This window comes from Mesoplodon bidens (genome assembly GCF_964165515.1).
Source record: "Mesoplodon bidens genome assembly, chromosome: 11".
Taxonomy (NCBI): Eukaryota; Metazoa; Chordata; class Mammalia; order Artiodactyla; family Ziphiidae; genus Mesoplodon; species Mesoplodon bidens.
Genome location: NC_138167.1, coordinates 73,922,003 through 73,946,567, shown reverse-complemented (window position 1 = coordinate 73,946,567; position 24,565 = coordinate 73,922,003). Strand labels below are relative to the sequence as shown.

The 24,565-nt window shown below is 43.6% G+C and overlaps 1 long non-coding RNA gene across 6 annotated transcripts in view; it reads right to left on the bottom strand.

The window, feature by feature from the left end:
• Positions 1 to 4,079: 4,079 nt before the first annotated feature.
• Positions 4,080 to 24,565, bottom strand: part of LOC308624898 — a 62,631-nt gene continuing 42,145 nt past the window's right edge. For all 6 annotated transcript variants that reach the window (XR_014017015.1, XR_014017016.1, XR_014017017.1 and 3 more), the window contains 4 exons: positions 23,708 to 23,805; positions 16,969 to 17,281; positions 14,510 to 14,597; positions 4,080 to 5,003 (listed from right to left, as the gene is read on the bottom strand). This is a non-coding gene — a long non-coding RNA (uncharacterized lncRNA). The remainder of the gene's footprint in view (positions 5,004 to 14,509; positions 14,598 to 16,968; positions 17,282 to 23,707; positions 23,806 to 24,565) is intronic.

The window sequence follows — 24,565 nt, the reverse complement described above, 5'->3', positions numbered from 1 at the left end:
GTGGTCTGCATCGGGGTGTGCTGATGGAGGTGACGAGAAATGGATAGTTCTGAGAGACATTCAGGAGAAAGAAAAACCCAAACTTGGTGACTGGTTAAATGACATATGTACCATGGGTTTACATTTGTAATCCGTGATGTACAGGGTTGGAGCAGGGTGGACCGGAATGCAAACCATGAGTTGCCTCTTAGAAGCAAGTCTTCTTCCTAGGACTAGCTGAGGATGGGGGTTTTCCTTGAATCTTCTTCATAAATATGCACAGGAGAAAAACAAGAGGCCAGGCAAGAAGATGCATGTCGGAGGTAAAAAGAAAAACAGGTTTGGTCCTAATAAGGTCGTGGAAGGGGGGAGGAAGACGGGGAGGAATATTCTGGAGCAATCTGCCCAGAGGTGAGGACTGGTTTGTGAGGCCGCCAGTTTCTGCAGCGAGATGTTAACGGGGGTTATCAGCTGTCGCTGAAACAAAGGCATGGAGTGTGTTGGCAGCCCAGGAGCACATGTGCGGGTCCCAAAGAAACGGCAGGCTTTCTGTATACAGATGTCCTCAGAGAACAAATGCTCTTGGCAAGGCCACCTCTGAACACTGGTTACACAAGACAGACACCTTTTTTTTTTTTTTTTGCGGTACGCGGGCCTCTCACTGCTGTGGCCTCTCCCGTTGCACAGGCTCCAGACCCGCAGGCTCAGCGGCCATGGCTCACGGGCCCAGCCGCTCCGCAGCACGTGGGATTTTCCCGGACCGGGGCACGAACCCACGTCCCCTGCATCGGCAGGCGGACTCTCAACCATTGCACCACCAGGGAAACCCAGACAGACACCTTTAATGGAGGTTTGGCCCTTCTCAGCGGGGGCCCCTTTGCACAGAGCTGCTCCTTCTTTTATCTCTGGCAGAAAGGGGGTCCCTTTTATCCCAAAGAGGAACTCCCTCCACAAGGGAAATCACCGCACCCCAACCAAACACAGTCACACATGTACATAGTCCCAGAAGCCTTCTCTGCATTGAAGGCCAGTCAATTTTTTTTTTTTTTTGCCAATTCATATTTATACACCAGGGCTTATATTTAAGTACTCTTAAATGAGTACTTAAGAGGACTTATATTTAAGTCCTCTTAAATGAACTATTCTCAGAAGTGATGCTCCTAGAATAGGCTCTGGAAATGTGTCCAGAGTGAGATATCAAATGGTGGAGGCCCAAGGGCATCTCTCAAGAAGTACTTTGGCATTTTAGCCTGTTTGACACCATTATAAGGGGGTCCAGGAATCAACTTGACATTCTAGGTCACGTAGAAGATATCTGACTTCTGGAGATCTTGGTAACAATGACAGCAAAAGCATTAATTTGCAATTAGATTGCCTTGGGCTGAGTCCTGGCTTTTCCACTGACCTTGAGTCTCTGACTTAATATCTCTGTTTCAGTTTCCTCATCTGTAACATGGGAATAATAACCATGGGTGAGCCCTACTATGATTCCCATGTTACAGGTGTGGAAAACTGAGACACGATGAGATGAAGTGATTATTCCCAGACGAAGCAACTAATAAAAAGCACAGTTTGAATGGGAGCCCAGGCAGCCTGGCCCCTTCCTGCATTGCCTGCTATACTTACTCCAGATTTCTTCTTTAACCCTCAAAACAACTCTGTTAATGGGAACTTGAACAAGTTACTTAACTCCCTCAGTCTCTTTGCATCAAGAGAAAATAGGGTTTTGTTTTTGCAGACTTCATAGGATGTTAAGGAAATAACTGAGAAATGCAGATAATAGGATTCAGAGGGCCTGAGCCCTCGTGAGCAGAGTAAGAGAGCCTGTAGACTGCAGTGGTAACAATAATCTCATTGTTAGCATGGCAACACCCACTATACTTGTAATTATTTGTTTCAATGTTTGTGAGTTCCTTGAACTACATGTTCAAGGACAGAATCTGTCTCTCCCTTATCTGCCCCTGTACCCACAGCATTTGGCAATCTCACACAGACCCAGAATGTGCTGTGCTTTCCATGTTATCCATCGATGAATGAGTAAATAACTCCATGCCACCTCTCTCCTGGATCGCTGTAAGAGTTAAATGAGATAATGTATGTAAAAAGAGCTAGTACATTGTTTGGCTTGAGAATTCTACCCAATTAGTGTTAGAACTTTCCCCTTTGCAACCAGAACACATTATCTGAGACAAACACTCCAGAATCCCATGATCCAAGAGTAACAAACAGAATGTCTGGGCTCCTCTGACCAGCACAAACATCCCAGCCAGAATCCATGCACCAAGTGACCTGGGCAGGTGCACGGAATACGAGCACCAGCTGGGCTCCACCTCAATAGGCAGTACCACCATGCGTCACCGAGAACAATGCTGTGGGCACACTGGGAAATCTTGCGAGCAGAAAAGGGAAGGCACTTGATGTACTGATTGATTAAAGCTACTAATTAGGTCCGTACACGGTACAAACACCGGCAGCTCTTGCTTACTGGGTACCAGGGAAGGGTTTGGCAGAGATGAGTGAAACGGCAGCCAATCCATCCATGAGCCAACTCGCTACATCTATAAAGGGATGATTTAACTGAGTACATTTGGCAACAGAAATTGCTGGCATTGTTCAGGAACCCTAAGTAGAAATAGTTGTTCAGAAACTAAATAGACAGGTGGGCAAAAAAAGTCTCTTCTCTCTTGAAACGGCTCAGAAAAGAGCTAAAATCAAAAAGCAACAGGCAGCGTGAAAACACGGACTTGGGCATCAGGCAGACTTCCCTTCCAGTCTTGGCTCTACCAACTGTGACCTGAGGCAAGTCAACTAGCACCTCTGAGCTTCTATTTCCTCTTCCTCAAAATGGAGAATACCCACTTCGTAGAGGTCTGAAAGCTTCTATAAATACTCTGTATAAGGGACTAGCAAGTGGTTGACCTGCTGCCATCACCACCACCACCTAAAGGGAGCCACCCTGATTAGATGAGCCACACCACCTGGAATCAGTGCATTCCTATCTTCCCTTTTAAGTGGCTCTAGTGGTTGTATTACTGTGTTTTGCGGTGAGTCACTGTCTATTTAGATAACAAGTGGCAAATAAGGACTCAGAGATGGGAGGGACCTGGATCATCTTCAAATAAGATAAGCCACTCCAGAAACAAATGACAGGGCATCGACTGGGATGGGGGAGAGGGAAGGGGCTGGCATGAACCTAGGAAGCTGAAAGAGGGCAAAGTCTGAGAAAAGAGGCAACAGGCAGAGTTCGAGGACAGAGTTGAAGGCAAGCAGTGGCCCAAATACGAGTGAGTAGCTGAGTGATGGTGCATCACTCACTTCAGGGTGGGGAGTCTCTATCCATCCAGCAGCAATGAGTGGCAAGCTCATTCATGATTGGCAGCCCTGGAACGTCCCAGGAAGAGAAGGAGTCGATACTGTGGGACGTGCATCTAGGCTAGAAATGGGGCTGGTTGAACATCCATATAGTAGGAACCTTAGACACCAGGGTCCCCTATCTCATCAGATACCCAGGGCAGGGGACAAAGAGTGGGTCACTGGTGAAACGGAACCAGGCAGTCTCTAGACTTGCCTTTCTTTAACTTTCTATTTAATCCTTTTTAATTTATGCAAGTAGAACTAAAAATTTTACAATAAATTTCTACCATACAAGATGCTAACGAGATCTGATACATGGTATATGGCATATGCAAGAGTAGTGGTTTTTTCCCTTATTTAAAACTGAGAATTACTTTTTAAGTCAAACTTTATTAAAAAAAATAATCAATAACACTTAACATTTCTTGAAAGCGATCTTTTCTTTTTACACATTTTTAAAAGTTATAAGGAGAACACAATACATTTCTGTGAACTAATTGGCTTAAGATAAAACAGAATTTAATTTTCCTAAAGATAGGTTTTATATATTTAATCTAAATAAAGTCTGTCCATTTCTTTTACATGTTATTTAAAACATGAAAATGTATTGACACTGTTGAAGAGTAAAGCTACTGAAATCATAAACCAAAGCAATATGAATAAAAATATAGCCTAAGAAAATTTATACAAGACTTTGAAAAAAAATATTCTTTTTAACATCGTCAGACTTAACTATAGGCCTAGCTATTCCAAAATAATGATAGACATGTGTTGGTTTCTTGATTTCTTATAGGCCTGTGCATGCATTAAAAAAAGTTATGTTTATAATAAAATAATTTTTTCTTTTTACTGCATGAATACTAAATTCTTGGCCAAACCTGAGATCAGTACATACAGATTTTCCAACTAAAATGAGACAGTTTATGTCCGGACTCTTGGTGTGTGTTACACATGGAAAAGCTTGCTCACACATGTAGGAAGCTGAAAACTGTACCAGAACGGCCGTTGATTTCCTATGCAAGCCTGGATATTCCTCTTCACAGAAACCAGATCTTGTAAGGGGCAGGTCAGTAAACCTCATCTCCAATGTACTATCTGACTGCCCCTCGCAGAGTTCTTCCTCTTCTCTCAAAGTCAAGTTCTCCAGCAGAGCAGAAGATTCAGAGAAAGGGTCCCTCATCCTGGCAGACACGTGTGTCCAAAGGGAGGGAAAATACTCCTCAGTTTGGTCCTGCAGATCTTCTAGGTAGTTGATGATAAGCCTTGCACACCACTAGCCTTCCTGTCTCGCAAGCCTAAGCACCAGTGGAAACATGTCAAGCAGTCCTCTCCCAATGTGATTTTTCCCAAGAATCTCACACTTGAAGTCAAAGCATTCTTCCTAAGGCTTTGCAGAGACTTCTTCCCTTGGCCCATGTGATGAAAAGTGTCCTCGAGGTAGGCTGATTTCTGCAGCCATTCTTCACCTTCAAAGATCTCAGCAAATCTGGCCAACAGTTTTCTTCAAAGTACCCCTGCCATTCACTTTTCAGCTCAAACTCCTGTTGAGAACAATCCCTCTGAAAAGCCACTAAATTTCTGTATGAAGAAACCTCTCCTGGAGCCAACTGCTAATGGGCCTTCATCAGCACAGCCACCAACACATTTTCTCCAATACAGACTTTGTGTTTCTAGGTATAAAGACAAAACACTATATATAGATAGTTTTTCCATAAACAAGATGAAAAGACAACACTGTGAATGGGAGAAAATATTTGCCAATGAAGCAACTAACAAAGGATTAATCTCCAAAATTTACAAACAGCTCATGAAGCTCAATATCAAAAAAACAAACAACCCAATCCAAAAATGGGCAGAAGATCTAAATAGACATTTCTCCAAAGAAGATATACAGATTGCTAACAAACACATGAAAGGATGCTCAACATCACTAATCATTAGAGAAATGCAAATCAGAGCTACAATGATGTATCACCTCACACCAGTCAGAATGGCCATCATCAAAAAATCTAGAAACAATAAATGCTGGAGAGGGTGTGGAGAAAAGGGAACCCTCTTGCACTGTTGGTGGGAATGTAAACTGATACAGTCACTATGCAGAACAGTATGGAGGTTCCTTAAAAAACTAAAAATAGAACTACCATATGACCCAGCAATCCCACTGCTGGGCATATACCCTGAGAAAACCATAATTCAAAAAGGGTCATGTACCCCAATGTTCATTGCAACACTATTTGTGATAGCCAGGACATAAAAGCAACCTAAGTGTCCACTGACAGATGAATGGATAAAGAAGATGTAGCACATATATACAATGGAATATTACTCAGCCATAAAAGAAATGAAATTGAGTTATTTGTAGTGAGGTGAATGGACATAGAGTCTGTCATACAGAGTGAAGTAAGTCAGAAAGAGAAAAACAAATACCATATGCTAACACATATATATGGAATCTAAAAAAAAAAAAAAGGTTCTGAAGAACCTAGGAGCAGGATAGGAATCAAGATGCACATGTAGAGAATGGACCTGAGGACATGGGGAGGGGGAAGTGTAAGCTGGGATGAAGTGAGAGAGTGGCATGGACATATATCCACTACCAAATGTGAAATAGATAGCTATTGGGAAGCAGCCACATAGCACAGGGAGATCAGCTTGGTGCTTTGTGACCACCTAGAGGGGTGGGTAGGGAGGGTGGGAGGGAGATGCAAGAGGGAGGGGCTATGGGGATATATGTATAAGTATAGCTGATTCACTTTGTTATAAAGCAGAAACAAACACACCATTGTAAAGCAATTATACTCCAATAAAGATGTTTAAAAAAAAGGGAAGGTTACATTCTATTGGAGGAAAACAGTCAATAAACAAATATACAAATTAATAAAAATAAAACATCTTGTATCTATAAAAAATAGAGAGAGAGGGTCTTTCGCTTGTTTCAGACAATCATTTCTGGTAGCAGTAAAAGTTTTCTTGAATTTCACCATCATTTACAAATCTTGCAAATTCCACATCAAGACATTTACTGGTGAAATCTATTGACTCATCAGCTTCAATAGAAAACCTATTGTTTCTCGGTTTATTACACAGGCCTCTACATCATCATGTGAGGTGTCATCCATGCATTGACTAATCAAATGGCTTGAAAGTGGAATGTTTCCATTTCTCCTCCTGTATCTCTTCCTACCATTTTATTCAGTTTATTTTTTCTAGCATTATTAGGTTTTCACCAACTGTGTGACTTTTCCTTTTGGGGGCAATGAGTTCTGCTACTAAGTAACTTGCTCCTTGAACCTGAGTGTGATTTTTTAGCTAAAGATTTATCCTGTTTATTTTGATATTCCAATAGCCATTTAAAAGCATCAGCACCTTTCCTTGTTAAAGGGCTGTGATTTGTTGTTAAAAGTCATGTTTTGCTAAAGCTATCACCGCATTGGTGAGTTTGCCACAGACCTGCACAGTGCAATAGGGCAGTATAGATCACGAGGCGTGTAAATCCATTGATGAGCAGCTTTCAGCCCAAAGAGGGACTTCAGTTGTGTGCCACTTACAGCAGGAGTGCAGTGAAATGACTCAGAAGATTGTAATTCTTCATTACTAATCTTATCAGAATCATCCATACCTGCAGGACTAGAAAAGTTCACATGGAAAAACAAACATGGAAGAAGAACCAGGGAACACTAAAAAAGGGAAACTAACCCTACCAGATGTTGAAACATGCTATAAAGCCAGTATAATTTGAACAAACAAACAAAACAGGATTGACACATGAATTGACAAATAGACCAATGGAATAGAATTGGAAATCCAGAAATAGACCAGGTACATTTGGAGATTTAGTATATGATAAAGGTGGCCTCTCAAGTCATTGGTGCAAAAAATATACATTTGAGTAAATCGTGCTGGACACCTAAGTAGTCAAGAGGTTAGGCTTACAGAAGCAGGAGCAGAAGAAGCCCTCCACAGAGTTGGGGAAAGAGGTTGTGCTGGCTGGTGCTGTAGCTCTGAGAGGGTTCATGGGCCTGGTACTAAAACAAGCTGGAGGCTGAAACCAACTGCCAGGGTGACTTTGACAAGAACAGGAAGAAATGAGAAGTTCTCCTTTGACCTCCCTATGTCCTCTGTGAAGTTGCTGGTAAAGGAGAAAATGTAAGGTACAAAGTCCCAGCACCAGCATCACAGAGAAGAGTAGCAGAAGGTGGGTTTGGGGCTGAGCTTAATGGCTGGCAAACTTGTAAATGCTGAATACTTTTTGAGTTAGCATGCATTAGCCTATAAGTCTATCAGGAGGAAGGAGCAAGGGCAAGTGAAGGCAGAGGATGGAATAAGGGTGCTAAATTTTCATCTTCCTTAATAGAAAGTTAAGGCAATAGCCAAAGTGATAAGTCATGAATAGCAATACAAACATAACACTTAGAAAAACAGCATGAAACAGCTAAAAAATGCTTAAGGAATGGAACTCAGGTGAGGAAGACTGGGACAGAGGTTTAGCTTTTTAAATTACAGACACATACTTGACTTTGATTTTAAAAAAATTAAAACTTAAATAAGAGCATATGAGTGAAGGGAAAAAATAAATTCAATATTATAAGGTAATTTCACTCTTGGAAAGTGCGTGGGAAAACTATCATTTTGATAATACAAACTCCCAAAAGCAAAAATGGAAAATCCTTTTTGTTGTTGAATCATGTGAGAAATGGATAAGAAATTAAATTAGTGGTCCTTGTGAGGGCAGATCATGCGTCTGTTTTATTCACCAATTATACCCAGATTTTATGAATAAATACATGAAAGAAAGATTGAATGGAAGAATTCACAACAGAAAGAGCAGCCACATCCACCTGCATTAATCACAAAAATCTCAAGGGCTTACCAAGAGAAAAAACATCTATCCTGCACCCAAGTTGCTGGTTTCAGATGAGTAACCAGAGTATTTTGATGGCATGTGGTTAACGCTATTTCATTGTTAGGGACAAAGAACTGTGAACCATAGAAAGTGGAGAATATCACTCTGCCTGGGAGTAGCTGAAGGTGACCTTGAGGGTTGATGGACCATGGTTGGTCTGAGTCTTGAAGAAAGTCTAAGAGTTTACCAGGTATGGAAACAGAGGAAAGAGAATAAGAGAGGGCACAGAGAGATGACAAGCCTTGATCTATCCAAGAAGAGTCAAATGTCCTGTGGTGATGGAGCAGAGTCTGAGGAGATGCATGGTAGGTAATGAGGTTGGAGAGGGAGGTGGTCACCAAGCTGAGTTCATTGGATCTTATTCCTTGGGCATTGGGGAGCAAACAGAAGCAGAAAAGTCCCTGCGTCGGATTTGAATTTTAGGGAAGCTCTTTCCGATAGTAATGTGGAAGAAGAACCGAGAGCAAAAGAGAACAGATACAGGCACCAGAACCAGAAATAACAATAACAATAAGAAAAGCTAATATGCATTCAGTGCTTATAACATGCCCAGGTCTGTGCTCAGGCTTGGCTTGCATTGTCTCATTTAATCTTTTTTTTTTTTGGTTGGAATATTATTTTATTTTATTTTAAAAAATTTTTATTGGAGTATAGTTGATTTACAATGTTGTGTTAGTTTCTGCTATACAGGGAACTCTTCTCAATACTCTGTAATGATCTATATGGGAAAAGTATCTAAAAAAGAGTGGATATATATGTGTGTATAACTGATTCACTTTGTCTCATTTAATCTTGAATTATACAGATAGGGACACTGAGAAATAAGAGATTGGGTTTTTATTTAAGAAAAAAAATAGTGTTCACTAGCCAGGAAGCCTCCAGTACATTTTCTGTCTGGGCAGGAACCAATCAACATGTGGCATTGGCCTGATTCCACCAGGTGTGCTTACCCGGCAGAACAGGAAGCATTTGGGCAGGATAAGGGCAGTTCCTGACAAGTGCAGAATGACATTCATTGAGAGGCAAGTAGGGTTGATGCCTAAATATGGTTATTATTTTTTTAACATCTTTATTGGGGTATAATTGCTTTACAATGGTGTGTTAGTTTCTGCTTTATAACAAAGTGAATCAGCTATACGTATACATATATCCCCATATCCCCTCCCTCTTGTATCTCCCTCCCACCCTCCCTATCCCACCCCTCTAGGTGGTCACAAAGCACCAAGCTGATCTCCCTATGCTATGTGGCTGCTTCCCACTAGCTATTTGGTTTACATTTGGTAGCGTATATACAAGTCCATTCCACTCTTGCACTTCATCCCACCTTACGCTTCCCCCTCCCTGTGTCTTCAACTCTGCTCTCCACATCTGCGTCTTTATTCCTGTCCTGCCCCTAGGTTCTTCAGAACCACTTTTTTCCTTTTTTTTTTTTTTTTAGATTCCATATATATGTGTTAGCATACGGTATTTGTTTTTCTCTTTCTGACTTACCTCACTCTGTATGACAGACTCTATGTCCATCCACCTCACTACAAATAACTCAATTTCATTTCTTTTTATGGCTGAGTAATATTCCATTGTATATATGTGTCACATCTTCTTTATCCACTCATCTGTCAATGGACACTTAGTTTGCTTTCATGTCCTGGCTGTTGTAAATAGAGCTGCAATGAACATTGTGGTACATGACTTTTTTTTTTTTTTTAAGAATGATGGCATTCCCTTTTTATTTTTATTTATTTATTTATTTAAACATTTTTATTGGAGTATAATTGCTTTACAGTGGTGTGTTAGTTTCTGCTTTATAACAAAGTGAATCAGTTATACATATACATATATACCCGTATCTCTTCCTTCTTGCGTCTCCCTCCCCCCCACCCTCCCTATCCCACCCTTCTAGGTGGTCACAAAGCACAGAGCTGATCTTCCTGTGCTATGTGACTGCTTCCCACTAGCTATCTATTTTACATTTGGTAGTGTATATATGTTCATATATACACTACCACACTCTCACTTTGTCCCAGCTTACCCTTCCCCCTCCCCATGTCCTCAAGTCCATTCTCTAGTAGGTCTACATCTTTATTCCCTTCTTGCCCCTAGGTTCTTCATGACCACTTTTTTTGATTCCATATATATGTGTTAGCACATGGTATTTGTTTTTCTCTTTCTGACTTATTTCACTCTGTATGACAGACTCTAGGTCCATCCACCTCACTACAAATAACTCAATTTCATTTCTTTTTATGGCTGAGTAATATTCCATTGTATATATGTGCCACATCTTCTTTATCCATTCATCTGTCAGTGGACACTTAGGTTGCTTTCATGTCCTGGCTATCATAAACAGTGTTAAAATGAACATTGGGGTACATGACTCTTTTTTTTTTTTTTTTTTTTGTGGTACGTGGGCCTCTCACTGTTGTGGCCTCTCCCGTTGAGGAGCACAAGCTCCGGACGCGCAGGCTCAGTGGCCATGGCTCACGGGCCCAGCCGCTCCGCGGCATGTGGGATCTTCCCAGACCGGGGCAAGAACCTGTGTCTCCTGCATTGGCAGGCGGACTCTCAACCACTGCGCCACCAGGGAAGCCCCATGACTCTTTTTGAATTATGGTTTTCTCAGGGTATATATCCAGCAGTGGGATTTCTGGGTCATATGGTAGTTCTATTTTTAGTTTTTTAAGGAACCTCCATACTGTTCTGCATAGTGGCTGTATCAATTTACATTCCCACCAACAGTGCCAGAGGGTTCCCTTTTCTCCACACCCTCTCCAGCATTTATTGTTTCTAGATTTTTTGATGATGACCATTCTGACTGGTGTGAGGTGATACCTCATTGTAGTTTTGATTTGCATTTCTCTAATGATTAGTGATGTTGAGCATCCTTTCATGTGTTTGTTAGCAATCTGTATATCTTCTTTGGAGAAATGTCTATTTAGGTCTTCTGCCCATTTTTGGACTGGGTTGTTTGATTTTTTGATATTGAGCTGCATGAGCTGTTTGTAAATTTTGGAGATTAATCCTTTGTCAGTTGCTTCATTGGCAAATATTTTCTCCCATTCAGAGGGTTGTCTTTTCATCTAGTTTATGGTTTCTTTTGCTGTGCAAAAGCTTTTAAGTTTCATTAGGTCCCATTTGTTTATTTTTGGTTTTATTTCCATTTCTTTGGAGGTGGGTCAGAAAGGATCTTGCTGTGATTTATGTCATAGAGTGTTCTGCTTATGTTTTCCTCTAAGAGTTTTACATTGTCTGGTCTTACATTTAGGTCTTTAATCCATTTTGAGTGGTTATTAAAGAGAAGTTCAGGGCCATGATGTCAGAAGATATCCAGCCAGTCTCCCAACATCCGGTTCCCCCCAAAGCTTGTCCACTCTAGCTGTGGGTGACTTAATCTCGCCATCAAGAAGTATTAATCATGGCTCACCTCAATAAGTTACCATTTGTTACTCCAGAACGATACGTGGCACACTACATGTTCAATACATGCTGTTTTCTTTTGCCCACTCCCCTTTTCACTGAATTTCCCTCCTCTTGTCTCCACATAACCACTCTCCTGTTCAATGAACTCACCATTGCTCTCTCCAAACAAGTGCCTCCTTCCAGTTTCAACAGTGGCCGCATCAACTCATCTGCTGGCCAAGCAAGAAGTCTCAATGTCACTGTCAACTCTTCCTCCTCTCCTCCATATTTCTATCTTGGCCCTAATTCCTGATGCTTTTCCAACCATCCTCTTTTCTCACCTGACCACCTCTGACTTACTTGGTCATCCAAAGAGCCTTCTTCTGGTTGTCCAACCACTAGTTTTGCCAGCACCAAAACAGCCCCTCACATCCTCTGTTATGGGCTGAATTATGGCCCCTCAAAACATGTTGAAGTCCTAATCCCCAGTACTTGTAAATGTGGCCTTATTTGAAAATAGGGTCTTTGTAGATGATCAAGTTAAGATGAGGTCATTAGGGCAGGTCCTAATCCAATACAACTGCATCCTTATGGAAAGGGGGCAATTTGAACACAGAGTCAGAGATGGACACGGGAGAATGCCATGTGAAAATGCAGGCAGAGATGTGTCTATAAACCAGGGAACACCAAAGAGTACCAGCAAACCACCAGAACCTAGGGGAAAGGCATGCAACAGATTCCCTCCCATATCTTCAGAAGGAACCAACTCTGCTGACACATTGATCTCAGACTTCTAGCCTCCAGGCGGTGAGATAAGTTTCTGTTGTTTAAGCCACCCAGTTTGTGGTACTTTATTACAGTAGCCCTAGTGAATTAACACTGTCTCCAAGGTTTTTTTCTAAACGCACATCTGATTATACCAATCTCTGCTTAAAGTCCTTCCACAATACTGAAAATTATGGGTTCTATTTATCAAGCACCTGCTGAGGGCACAGTGGTCCATCTCTACTGTATCTAATCCTTACAACATCCCTGGAGAGAGGAATTACCATTCCTGATTTTTCAGTTGAAGTAAAACGATCTTTTAAAAAGCTGTCACTTGGGACTTTCCTGGTGGTCCAATGGTTAAGACTTCATCTTCCAATGCAGGGGGGTGTGGGTTCAATCCTTGGTCGGGGAGCTAAGATCCCACATGCCTCAGGGCCAAAAAATCAAAACATAAAACAGAAGCAATATTGTAACAAATTCAATAAAGACTTTAAAAATGGTCTACATCAAAAAAAATCTTAAAAAAAAAAAAAGCTGTCACTTGCCCAAGTTCCCAAAAGTAGTAAGCAGAAAAACTGAAGTTTGACTCTTGATCTCTTTGAGTCCCAAAGTTAAACTAGCATTGCAGGTTTCACTATAACAGGGCTCAGCAAACTTCTTTTGTAAAGGGCCAGAGAGTAAATATGTTAGGCTTTGCAGGACATATGGTCTCTGTTGTGACCACTCAATACTCCGTCCCTTGAAGTTCTGATAACTTGCTGACTTCATTGTCATTCCCAGCTGAGGGAGCGTCCCTTGGAGCCTGGAGGCTCTCCCCTTAATCCCATGCAGGTTTCAGACAATGCTCCGACGGGCGGACACCAGCTACTGTCTGGCTCCTGGCCGGCCCCGCCTCAGCACCAGGAGCCGCTGGGTGTTGGATGCGTCTGAGATGAGATGCGGGGGCGGATTTGAGTCTAAGATGCTAATCTGTCCAGCTGAAGGCTTCACATCTGCCTTGGCACACACACAGGCACAGGGGATCTGAAGCGTCAGTTACAGCTCCCAGCAGGTGGGGCGGAGTCCTGGGGCAGTGAATACAGGTAGGGCCAGATGCCTACCCTAACGAAGCTGGCATGGCAAATCCCACTGATGCCTGGGGCCGCTCAGAGAGTCAGTGTGGGAAAGAATAGGGCAGGAAATTGCTGGATAAAGTAGGGTCTTTGCGATCAGATCTCTGTTTGAATGCCAGACCTTATTCTTATTCACTGTGTGACTTTTACTACATTACCGAACCTCTTTTAGATGCCGTTTTTTCATCTTCAAAGTGGGAAAAATAATAGTGCCCACTGTTGCTATGAGTCTTAGAGGAGATGATTCAGCAAAGCTCTCAGCACAGTCTTTGGAAAATTGTTAATGGTCGATAAATATTAGCTCTGATAATCACATAGCATGAAGTATACGTATTATGAAAGCACCAAACACTTCTGAGCAACCAGTTACAAACTGCTGTGTGCTCTGAGAGTGATGCTGGATTGTAGCTGCACTTTATATTTTTTTGTTGTGCTTATCTATGTCCTGTAAAAGTGTTAGGATGAATGGGCATAGTACTATATTGTGATAAGAACATATCCAGTTTTAAAGTACAAGTTTAGTCAGTGCTTACTATCTCCTCAGTGCTGTTTATTGTTCTGAATAAACAAAATTATCCAACATGGTTCCTGCTTTCAAAGAGCTTTCAGTCTAACTGAGGAGACCGCATAAACGGAGATAAAAGTCATATAAAAATGTTAAAAGCCTATGATAAGACACGTAGCTCCGTGCTAATGTGGGTGGATGGGACCATAATCCCTGGGATTATTGAGAAGAGAGAGGTATCCAGGAGGAATGGAATGGATACCTAGGGTCTGGCTGGGCCCCTCCCAAGGGGCCTGAGATCATTAAAATTTGAGGTTGACAGGAAAAGGTGAGAAGTAATCCTTACATTGCGTTTACTATGTGCCAGATACTCGTCAGGCACTGTACGTACGTTTTCACTTTCATCCACACAACAACCCTATGTGGTTGGTCATGTTATTATCCCCATTTTAAGGATGAACGAGTTGGGTACAGAGAAGTAAAGTAACTTACCACAAGTCACACAGCTAGTGGCAGAGCTGGATTTTGAGCTCAGACAGTCTCCTTCTCATAACTGCTCTTGACCATTCTCTTACACTTCCTTTCAGAAGAAAGGAAACCAGATTGTGTTAGTTATGTATAAGTAACAGCAGATGCTATAATGAACAACCCCAAGTCCTCAGCAGTTTAATGCAACAGAAGTTTATCACCTGTCACGTAACAGTTCAACACAGGTGTTCAGCTAGCATCCTTCCACACAGTGATTCAGGGACCCAGACTCTTCCCATCTTGTGCCTCCATGATTCCTTAGGGCCATGAAGTCCTCTTATGGAGATCTCCTGGAGGGGAGTCTCTCCCTACAAAGGATTTTATGGCCAGGCCTGGAAGTGGCACCCCTCATTTCTACTATTATCTAGTATTCAGTCACACAGCCATTCCTAACTGCAAGGAAGGCCGGGAAATGTCATTTAGCCAGACACCTGGGGCAAACATGGATATTGATGAACACTCACAATCTCTGGCACACAAGACAAAACCCAAATTCTTCATTCAAGTGCCAAAAAAACAGACTTAGCTCCAAAGGCCAACACCAAATGCACAGCTGTAGAATCCGGTATCCAAAGAGCAGCAACATCCTTGGTCCTAATTCTAGAAGATGGCTAAGGGTACCTGAAGGGCCAGTTTCATAGCTAGCAACCCACAGCAGAAGCAGAAAACTCCAAGCATGACTAAGTGCTCAGAAGCACCATAAACAGAGGCTCTTCCTTCCCCTTGCTCCCCTGCGAAAACAAAACCCAAAACCGACCAGATGCAGCACGACCTCTGCCAGTGAGTCAGAGTCCCCCACATCTGGAGTCTGGCGGGACACCAGGATCTCGTCAAGATGCTTTATCTATAGAATAGGCTAGAACGTGGCTGGATTCATGATGGGGCTCAGGTCTGGAAGGAGTGACAAGAATGCCAGGCAGGGGGACTAAGATAAGGTCCTGTGACTGAATCATTGTAAGAGGTAGAGAGACAGGAAAGGGATGACGAGGAAAAGCAAAGAGAACTATCACCCAGTAGAGGTACATGCTCGCTGAGAAGTCACCTCGGGCACATTGCAGGTTCTGAGCAAAAGAGCCTTGAGAAGGACTAGACACAGACACCCTGGAATCAGACCATCCAGAACTTCTCCCCATCTTGTATTCCACATCCTGGTGAGTTGCCTCACATCCAAGCTACTTGAGTCAGAAATGAATCAATATCATCACTAACCCTCCACTCAATCACCAAGCCCAGTGGATCCAAATTACCTCTGAAATCTCTCCATTCTGCCCATCCCCACATCCTTGCTGTAGTTCATACACCACCCCCACCCCCACCCCCGCTTTCTCATCTGGGCTAATAGAGCTACAACTTGACTCCAGTTTTCCCTTCTTCCAATGTTCTTTTAGTCCAACAGATGTTTATTGAGCTTTGTAGCAGATACTAGATTTGCCCTCCAATATCTTTCCTCACCTTCTTCCTTACCACCTGAATCCCAGTTCATTCAGGAAAGTAATATGCACAGTTTAAAAAAAGAAAATCACACCTTCCCAGCCTTCTTTGCAACTAAAGGTAACTGTGTGACAGAGCTCTGGCCAATGAGAAGTAGGCAGATAGCTCTAGGGAGGGTTTCTTTCCTTGAATGGGAATAAAAGGCTTCCAAGGAAATACCTTTTTCCATTTCCCCTGGCCTTTTCCTCTCCTTCCTGCCTCGAATGTGGATAGGATGCCTAGAGATGTAGCACTTTCTTCCAGCCACGAAGAAGAATGCCAGACGCTAAGGATGGCGCAGCCGGGAGCTAGAGGGACCAGACCCTTGATGATTTTCTCAAGCAGCTGCACACACCTTGGGCTGCCTACTTCCAGATATTGGTTAGGTGGGTGTATTCGTTTCCTATTGCTGCTGTAACAAATGACCATGTGCTTAGTGACTTAACACAAATTTACTCTCTTATAGTTCTGAAGGCCAGAAATTCAAAATTAGTCTCAAGGGGTAAAAGTCAAGGTGTTGGCAGAGCTGATTCCTTCTGCACCAAAGAAAGAATCCATTTCCTTGCCTTTTTCAGCTTCTAATGGCCACCTGGGTTCCTCGGCTCAAGGCCCTTCCTCTGTCTGCAACATGCTTCACTCCAATCTCTGCCTCTGTCATCACACCATCTTCTTCCCTCAGACCCTTCTGGCTCTCTCTTTAAGGATCCTTGTGAGTATGAGGCCATGTCAGGATGCACTGGGGACCTCAGGGTAATCCAGAATAACCTACCATCTCAAGATCCGTGATCACATCGGCAAAGTCCCTTTTGCCATTTAAGGGAACATATTGACAGGTTCCAGGGATTAGGATGAAGGCATCTTTGAGGGTCATCATTCAGTCTACCACAGTAGGAAAAATAAACTCCTTACTTGTGTAAACTATTGATATTATGTGACGATTGTTTGTTACTCACAGCTGAAGGCAGTCCAAGCCGATAGGTGCATCTCCTGGGTCCCAGGCACTGTGATCGGTGCTGGAGATCCTCCAGCTGGAGAGTCTGTCATGCTGTGTTTGCAACTATTATTTGCTTATTTGACGGCCTTGGGAGGTCATGGACTCTGGAAGGCAGGAAGTGTGCAACTCACGCTTTTCTGTCTTCCCAGCAACAGTCAAGTGCCTGACACATCGTGGTGCTCAAAAATTGTTGGTTGAACTCAGCAACTGGGCGATCATGATTCGGCTGCCATTTCCTTCGCCAGAGTTAATTCTAGATCACCGAACAAATGCTAGATGAACACAAAAGGGGCCGAGAGGGTCAGGGAGAGGGGCTAAAATAAATTAGTTTAGAAAGCCCACACCTGCCTGCCTCTTAAAGTTTCAAAACTCTGAGATGCTTCGTAATGAAGAAACCTGTTTAACTTTAGCTCAGCGTTTCCCAAATGTATTTGACCATGATTTTCATTTTTCGTGGAGTGTGTGTTCATCTCCTATGGAAGCAGAGTTCTGTGGAACATCTTTTTTTTTTTTTTTTTTTGCGGTACGCAGGCCTCTCACTGTTGTGACCTCTCCCGTTGCAGAGCACAGGCTCCGGACGCGCAGGCTCAGCGGCCATGGCTCACGGGCCCAGCCGCTCTGTGGCATGTGGGATCTTCCCGGACCGGGGCACGAACCCGTGTCCCCTGCATCGGCAGGCGGACTCTCAACCACTGCGCCACCAGGGAAGCCCTGGAACATCTTTTGAGAAACACTTCTCAACCCTTCCCAGGACTGGTTTGGGAACTAGGGTGGTCCAGGGCCCACAGGTGGACTCAGCAGTGGATCAGACCAAAAGTGCACCGAGGCTGCTAAATGGAGGTGCTGCCACTGTCGGGAAGGGCTTTGGGGTACAGCTGGACCTCAAAGAGCAGTGACATTTGTCCTGGCAGAGGGGAAGGTGAAGCATTTTCTGCTTACCTCCAAAAGCTGCCTGGCTGGTTTCAAATGGCCCAGATTGAGAGTCAATGAGCAGAGAGGAACAGTGCCTTCAGGACCACCCAAAGGCGGTATCTTTCTTGCCCTGGCAGGGCTAGCTCCAGGTGTGCCCTGACCCCAAGCCAGCCGACCATTTCCCAGCCACCTCCAGCCAAATGGCAGCCAGAGTTTTAGGACCTGATTTCTTCCTCCACAGCAGCCAGCCTGGGCGGGGGCTTTCTGTGCTGTCCCAGGAACCCAAGTGACCCTCCAGCCCCTCTGCATTCTGATCCTACTGCATCAAGAGGTACTGCTCCCTGCGCCCACGCAGCATTGACCTCCAGGCTCAGAGACGTTCCTCACCCCTCCCACCCCAGCCCCAAACCTTCTGATCTCCTGTATTCATTATGGGACATGTGTCTAAGGAATGATGGACCTGAACATGATGTTGAAGATCCTCTGCTGTGAGGTTTTTCAAATCGAAATCTGCCGTTCAATTCGTACGATTTCAAGTTGAAATCTGGGAGTTCATCAGGGTTGAACAGGGACCCCGTCTTAGGGACACAGGGCAGATTTTACGTTTTTCATAAAGGACTCATTTCAAGCAATTCATTTATATTCCTTACAGATACATTTTTTTTAAAGTTTTAAACCACATGATCTAGGTGAAGATCTTCATATTACACATGGGAAAACTGAGGACCAGAGAAGGAAAGTAAGTGCCCAAGATTGCAAAGCAAACTAAAAACACAGTTGGAAGGAGAATGCGGGTCCCTTGACTCCTAATTAAGCGCTGTTTCCATCACACCGTGCAGTTCCTATTATGTGTGGCACCGGGCCAGATTAGAGCATTTGAGGCAAAACCTTTATGAGATTTTTTTTCTCCAGATTCCCAACAGTTACTAGAAACTGTGGTAGAAAACAGACTCTTAAAAATAAATTTGGGCTAGTATTATAAGAAGCATGATTCTTAAAGGGCACGCCCAGGGACTGCATTTGGTAGTTAACTACTCCACTATTGCACCTCTTTTGAAGGTTCCACAGGCTATAAAATGGATTTGCATGGAGTGGTCTCCTCACCTCCCCCAACCCTCCCAAACCCTATCCACTCTCTTCTCATCAACTTCCTGGTTATTTTTCGTGACACCACTCTTGCTAAGGAGAGGAGAGTATTTTTAATGCTGCACAGGCTTAGACTAGCCATGTACTTAAACCATCCAAAATAATGAAGTGCAACCCACCCCACAAAGAGTAGGTCTCAGCCTAGTCTACTTCCTGACCCAACCCCTCTCCCCCACCCACTACTCAGCCCAGGACCAAACAACACAAAGGACTCTACTTTGCAGAAAACATGTTAAAGAGAATAAATATCTATAGGAAGTTTAAAGCACAGCGATGCTAAATTTGCCAGTTTGAGGATTTGTGTCAGAAAAGATTGTATGAAATTTAAATAGATAACAGGACCCACCCATCAAGTTGAATGGAACGTAAGTTTTTCCTGTTTCTTCACTTCCCCCTTCTCCTCTTGATGACTCTCTTATATAGGGTACAATTAACCACTTACTTTCAGGGAATTATGCTCTCTGGGAGCCTGGAATTATGACCATAACACAAAATGAAGAGCTGAAGCTCAGAATGGTTAAGTAACTTGCCCTAGGTCACACAGCGAGGAAGTGGTGGAGCCTGATTTCAGACCCAGGTTTCAGGTTCCAGTGCTCGTGTATTGTCTTCTAGGGCCTTCACCTCTGTGACATGTCATATTAACAACACAAGCTGACATTTATTGAAGTCTTGCTATGTGCTGGGCACTGTGCAAACCTGCTGCCCTTGAAGAATTACTGAGATAAACCCTCTGCCCTGAGAAACAAGAGTGGCTTTTAGATTTTTAACCTACCTCTGTCCTCTAGTTGAGACAGGAAAAAATTATCCATCTCCAGAACTTATAACTGAATGGGGTAAGACCCAGGTAACTAACTGACTGATCATCTTTGCAATCCAACACCTTGCATCTGATGGAGAGAGAGACATGATCCTCTTAACTTTTCAGATGTCTCTCTGCATTGTCACCTCCTATGCTCTTGCCAGGTCACAGAAATAAATAACAATGTCACCTTGATATTGCCCACCTGAATATCAGATGTGGACGGCATCCTAGATAATACCTGTGGCAATCAGACACACCAGATGCTTTAGGAAGTTTCCAGACTTGGTATCTGTCCTGTCTTCCCCCTAAGTAGCTTGTCAAACCCTGTGGTTACCATATATAAAGCCCACAGACCTGCCCAAATAGTTAACATGAACCTCGTGTCACCAAAGCCCAGAGTTTCAGTATGAGCTTCAGCCGGGATGGCTTGTCCCTGGAATGGCTTTAATTTACAACCGTTTCAGAGGGGCCAGTTTGCAAGTTGCGGTCCACGATCTCAGAGACAGGCGTGAGCCCTGTCCCAGTTTAACAGGTTGGTTTCGGGAATCCAAGATCCCGAAGACTGAAGTGTCATCTGTGTTTTGTAGGCAAATATCTACTTAATCACTACTCCGTTGCCTGAGGAGAGAATCAGAACCTATGCAAGCGTTCTAAAGGAATTTGGTTTCCCAGTTGGCAATAAATATCACATGTTTCCAAGCTGGGCATGTTTAGGCATTTGATGTATCGCTCTGCAGATCTAAGAGCAAGACAAAGAGTGGTTCTATGCCAGAGCAGAATGGTGGGAAGGCTGAGGACACCCAATGCTGTCACATGTAAAAATATTCCCCCACCACTGCTCTCATTTCACTACCTTAATCACCAAAGACACTGCCCACCAGGCTTTTCCCCAAGGATTTGAATAACCCCAGAGTGTCCACCAGTGATGAGGATTCCTCGGGCTTCAGGACCCAGGGGAGCCAGCTGGAGGGCCAAGGGGTTGACAGAGAGGCTGAAGCCTCGCTCACTGAAAGCACAAAAGTTAATCTTAGGGATCCGAAGAGGAGAACCAAGTGTTTCTCTAGCTTTAATCCTGCGAGGGAAATTGGTAGAACTCTGTTCCCCTACACAGTCCCTCCACCATTTCTGGAGTCACTAGAGGATCTCAGGTGTGATCATAAACAAGTGTTCCATCACCCTCCTGCTGCGGCCCCAAAGTCTGCGACTCACAAAGCCACCCCTAGACACCTTGGCATTGTCACAGCCTGCCTTGATGTCCTAGTATTGCTAGAGTCTCTTGAAATAACTCCTTCTTTTTTATTCTCAGCACTCTTTTCCTGAGGACACACTCAAGAGCCTTTCAGTGCTGGCTGAGACAACCAGTGATGTATATATGCTGTGTAAACAGCTCCCACCGTCTTATGATGCTTCTGTGTCCACTGAAACAAACCTCTGTGCCTCTACTCTTTACCTGAGGTGAATTCTAACCCGGAGGGTTTCTTAGTTCCCCATGAAACCCACCCCACTGTCCTTCATCTGATTAATGTTTTCATTATCTAACATAATCACCATAGCAACCACACTTTGTAGATTATCCCTAGGTTAAGCCGTCCTTTCCATCCCTGGTGTTTCTCCAAGACACACCAGCCTCGGGGCAAAATGGGGCTGAGTTAAGAGGAATAAACTGTTATCTCTGTGATTCTAGTCCTGCCCCTGTCGCAAGATCTCAGGTATTCCTGAGAATGTCCTCTCCCAGAGGGGTCACCTCTCCTGTGCTCACAAACAAGCCTCCTCCGTTTCCAGGTACCAGACTTCTACTGCCCTTAAACCCAACTTAGAGGACTGGCTTTATTGAATAGAACCACCTCAGGGAGGGTGTTGGCTTATCACTCCCACCTGCAATAACATCTTTCCCTCCTGCTTCCTGCATCCGTCCAACCTCTGAATGCCCGTGGTGGGCATTCAGCTGTCAACGAGCCACAGTGTGGGCCATCAAGAAATCCTAACCAAATTAGCCAGGATTCTTAGTGTTGCCAGTGACAGACACCCAAGTCAATGTGAATTAGCACAAGAGGGAATTTATTAAGTCACATAATTTTAAAAAGTCAAGGCAGTGAAGTATTCAGGAATCCCTGTCTCTCTCTCTCTCCCCGCATCTCTCCCCTCTGCTCGCCTTTGTGCTGGCTTCGTTCCCAAACAGGCTCCTTCCTTGTAGTGGCAAAATTGGTCTGTGACTGTCAGCTCCAAACTTGTAGCTATTTATGCAGGGCAAGAAGGCGAATGCAAGATTTTTCACTCAGTAGCTCCGGAGTAAAAGTTCTGGCAAGATCTCCGATTGCCCCAGCTTGTGTAACATCCTTTCCCTGAATCAATCACCGTGACCAGAGGAATATAAACTTTAGTTGACCAAGGTCATAGGTCCACCTCATGTGAAAGAATATTGGCTTCAACTGATCTAAATGGAATAATGTCCCCAGAGGAAAGAAATTTACTGTCACCAAAATAAGGAAGAGAAGAATTCCAGGAAAGCTGAAGCAACAGAAACCCAGATAGACTTTATTCCAGATCTCACATCTCTCTTAGCTCTTTCAGGCTTACTCGGGAACTGGGATAAAACCAGATCTGCCACCGTGGGGGTCAGGACATCAATGGATCCTGGTGTGGAGATCTGGGATCTGGGGTCCAGAGAAAAAAGTAGGGACAGCTATTGATCGTGGGCCAGTCAGTTCCTTTCTCTACGTGAGCCTCTGATCCTCGTTCGTGAGCAGATTGGTCTAAATCACTGCCCTTAACTCAAGGCCCCTGAGCCTGCTGAAGCTTCATTAGTGCCCCCTGATCTAACTTCAGCATAAACTGTTAGAACCCCATTTCCATGCTGCTCCTTTCAAATATGCCCCAATAGGAACAGCTTAGCGGTGAAAAGGCAGCTCCTTGCAACTATGAAGGTAGGGGCTGTCTGGGAACGGGGGCAGCACAGAACTGAGGGATAAAGCAGAGTCTGGCTATCATGTCATTCGGGCCCCGACTCCTGCCATGGCTGCATCCAGCATCTGCCTCTACACTATTCCATTAGAGAAGCTATCAAATTCCCCTTTCTGCATACACCACAACGGGTTGGGTTTTCTATCACTTACAGCCAGAAGAATCCCAAGTGAAAGAAATAGGCAGTGTCTTTCACTTTCTTGAGAAATGTGATGGTACATTTGATGTTTAGTGAGAGTGCTCAGCTGCCTAGAGATGTCTGTCCTTGGTGTAAATCCCGAGCTGGGACAGGGAATCTTGGCACCTATGCTACATACTTGAGGAAATAAACAAGTCCAAATCTGGGTACTGGTAAATACCCTGTCTGTAGTGCCACAAGTTATTGACAATTGATCAAACCCCAATCTCCATTCCCCAAAGAGAAAATGGATTTAGAAACACGCCTAACTCCCACTGCCCAGTAAGATGTCGTTGGCCAATTTTTTCCCCAGGATATCAGGGAAGCTGGTACAGTGAGATTTCATCTGATTTGCAAAGTAGCAGGTCCTGTGAACATTAATGTGCTGATCAGCTTTCAGAGAACCAACCAAGCACCGAGCCAAAATAAGGAGACTTACATGGGCTTCTATGAATCAGCCAGCTTTCTGATTAGTATTTAGTTTCGCTTTAAGGATTAATTATCCCAGTACAAGGGTAATGCATATAAATTTACTCACCCTATAAGGAGCTTTGTATTAAGCTAAATACCTAAAGCTTTCATGACATTGTGAAACCCAAATCCCTCAAGTGAACAATCGAGGTCTTATATGCAGCTTAGAAGATAAAGTACTTCAAGGGCCGTGGACCTATGCACCTTTGGGTTTGGAGTTTGACTCACCTTTGGGGTTTGAAGGATCTGAACCAAACTTGTACAACTACAGAACCAAAGCCTCTTCACCAGTGCTCTCTCCGGCCTAACATAGTTCCTAGAACAAACTAGGAGGACAAAAAAAGTTTTTTAGTTGTTTTTTTTTTCCTTTCCCTCTAGAAGAAACTCTAAAGCTAAATATGTCTATTCTCTGGCACTAAGACCAATCCTAAATCATCGGCCTTTAGAAAACCAAATTCAAACAATAAAAGGAATTCATTTTCACATAACTGAATGGTCCAGGGATGAGTGAAGCTTCAGGCAAAGCTTGATCCAGCATTCATATTTTGAGATGAGGACTTGATTTTTTCTTCCTTTTTTTTTTTAATAATAGTAGTTCATTTTCTTTGATGTCTGTTCCATTCTTGAGTAGTCCGTCCCCTCATCCCGTTAAAAGATGACCGGCACCCTACGATGGGCTTGCTGGGGAATGGGTACACAGCAAGACTGTACAGAGAATTTTCTGATGAGCCTGGACCTGTTCTGTTCTCCACTGTAGTTATCAGTTTATGTGGACATATGTCCCCATCCTTTTCTCTATTTGAGTGCTAGACTATCCCCTCCAGGAAACCTTCCTTGATCTGTTAAGAATCCTATTGTCTACCAGGTTAAGACTGAAATCTCAGCCTGCCTTGGAAGACCTCTACTCATTTGACCCCATCTTACCTGTCTCATCTTCCCTCTAACTTCTTCCTCACTTAAGCTGACTCCTCCAGAAAGGTAGCTCCTTTCACTCTATGTACCCTTTCTACCTTCCAAACTATCTTCCTCAGCACCCACACCCACCTTTTTATTATCACACTCATTAAGTTTGTTAGCACATTCATC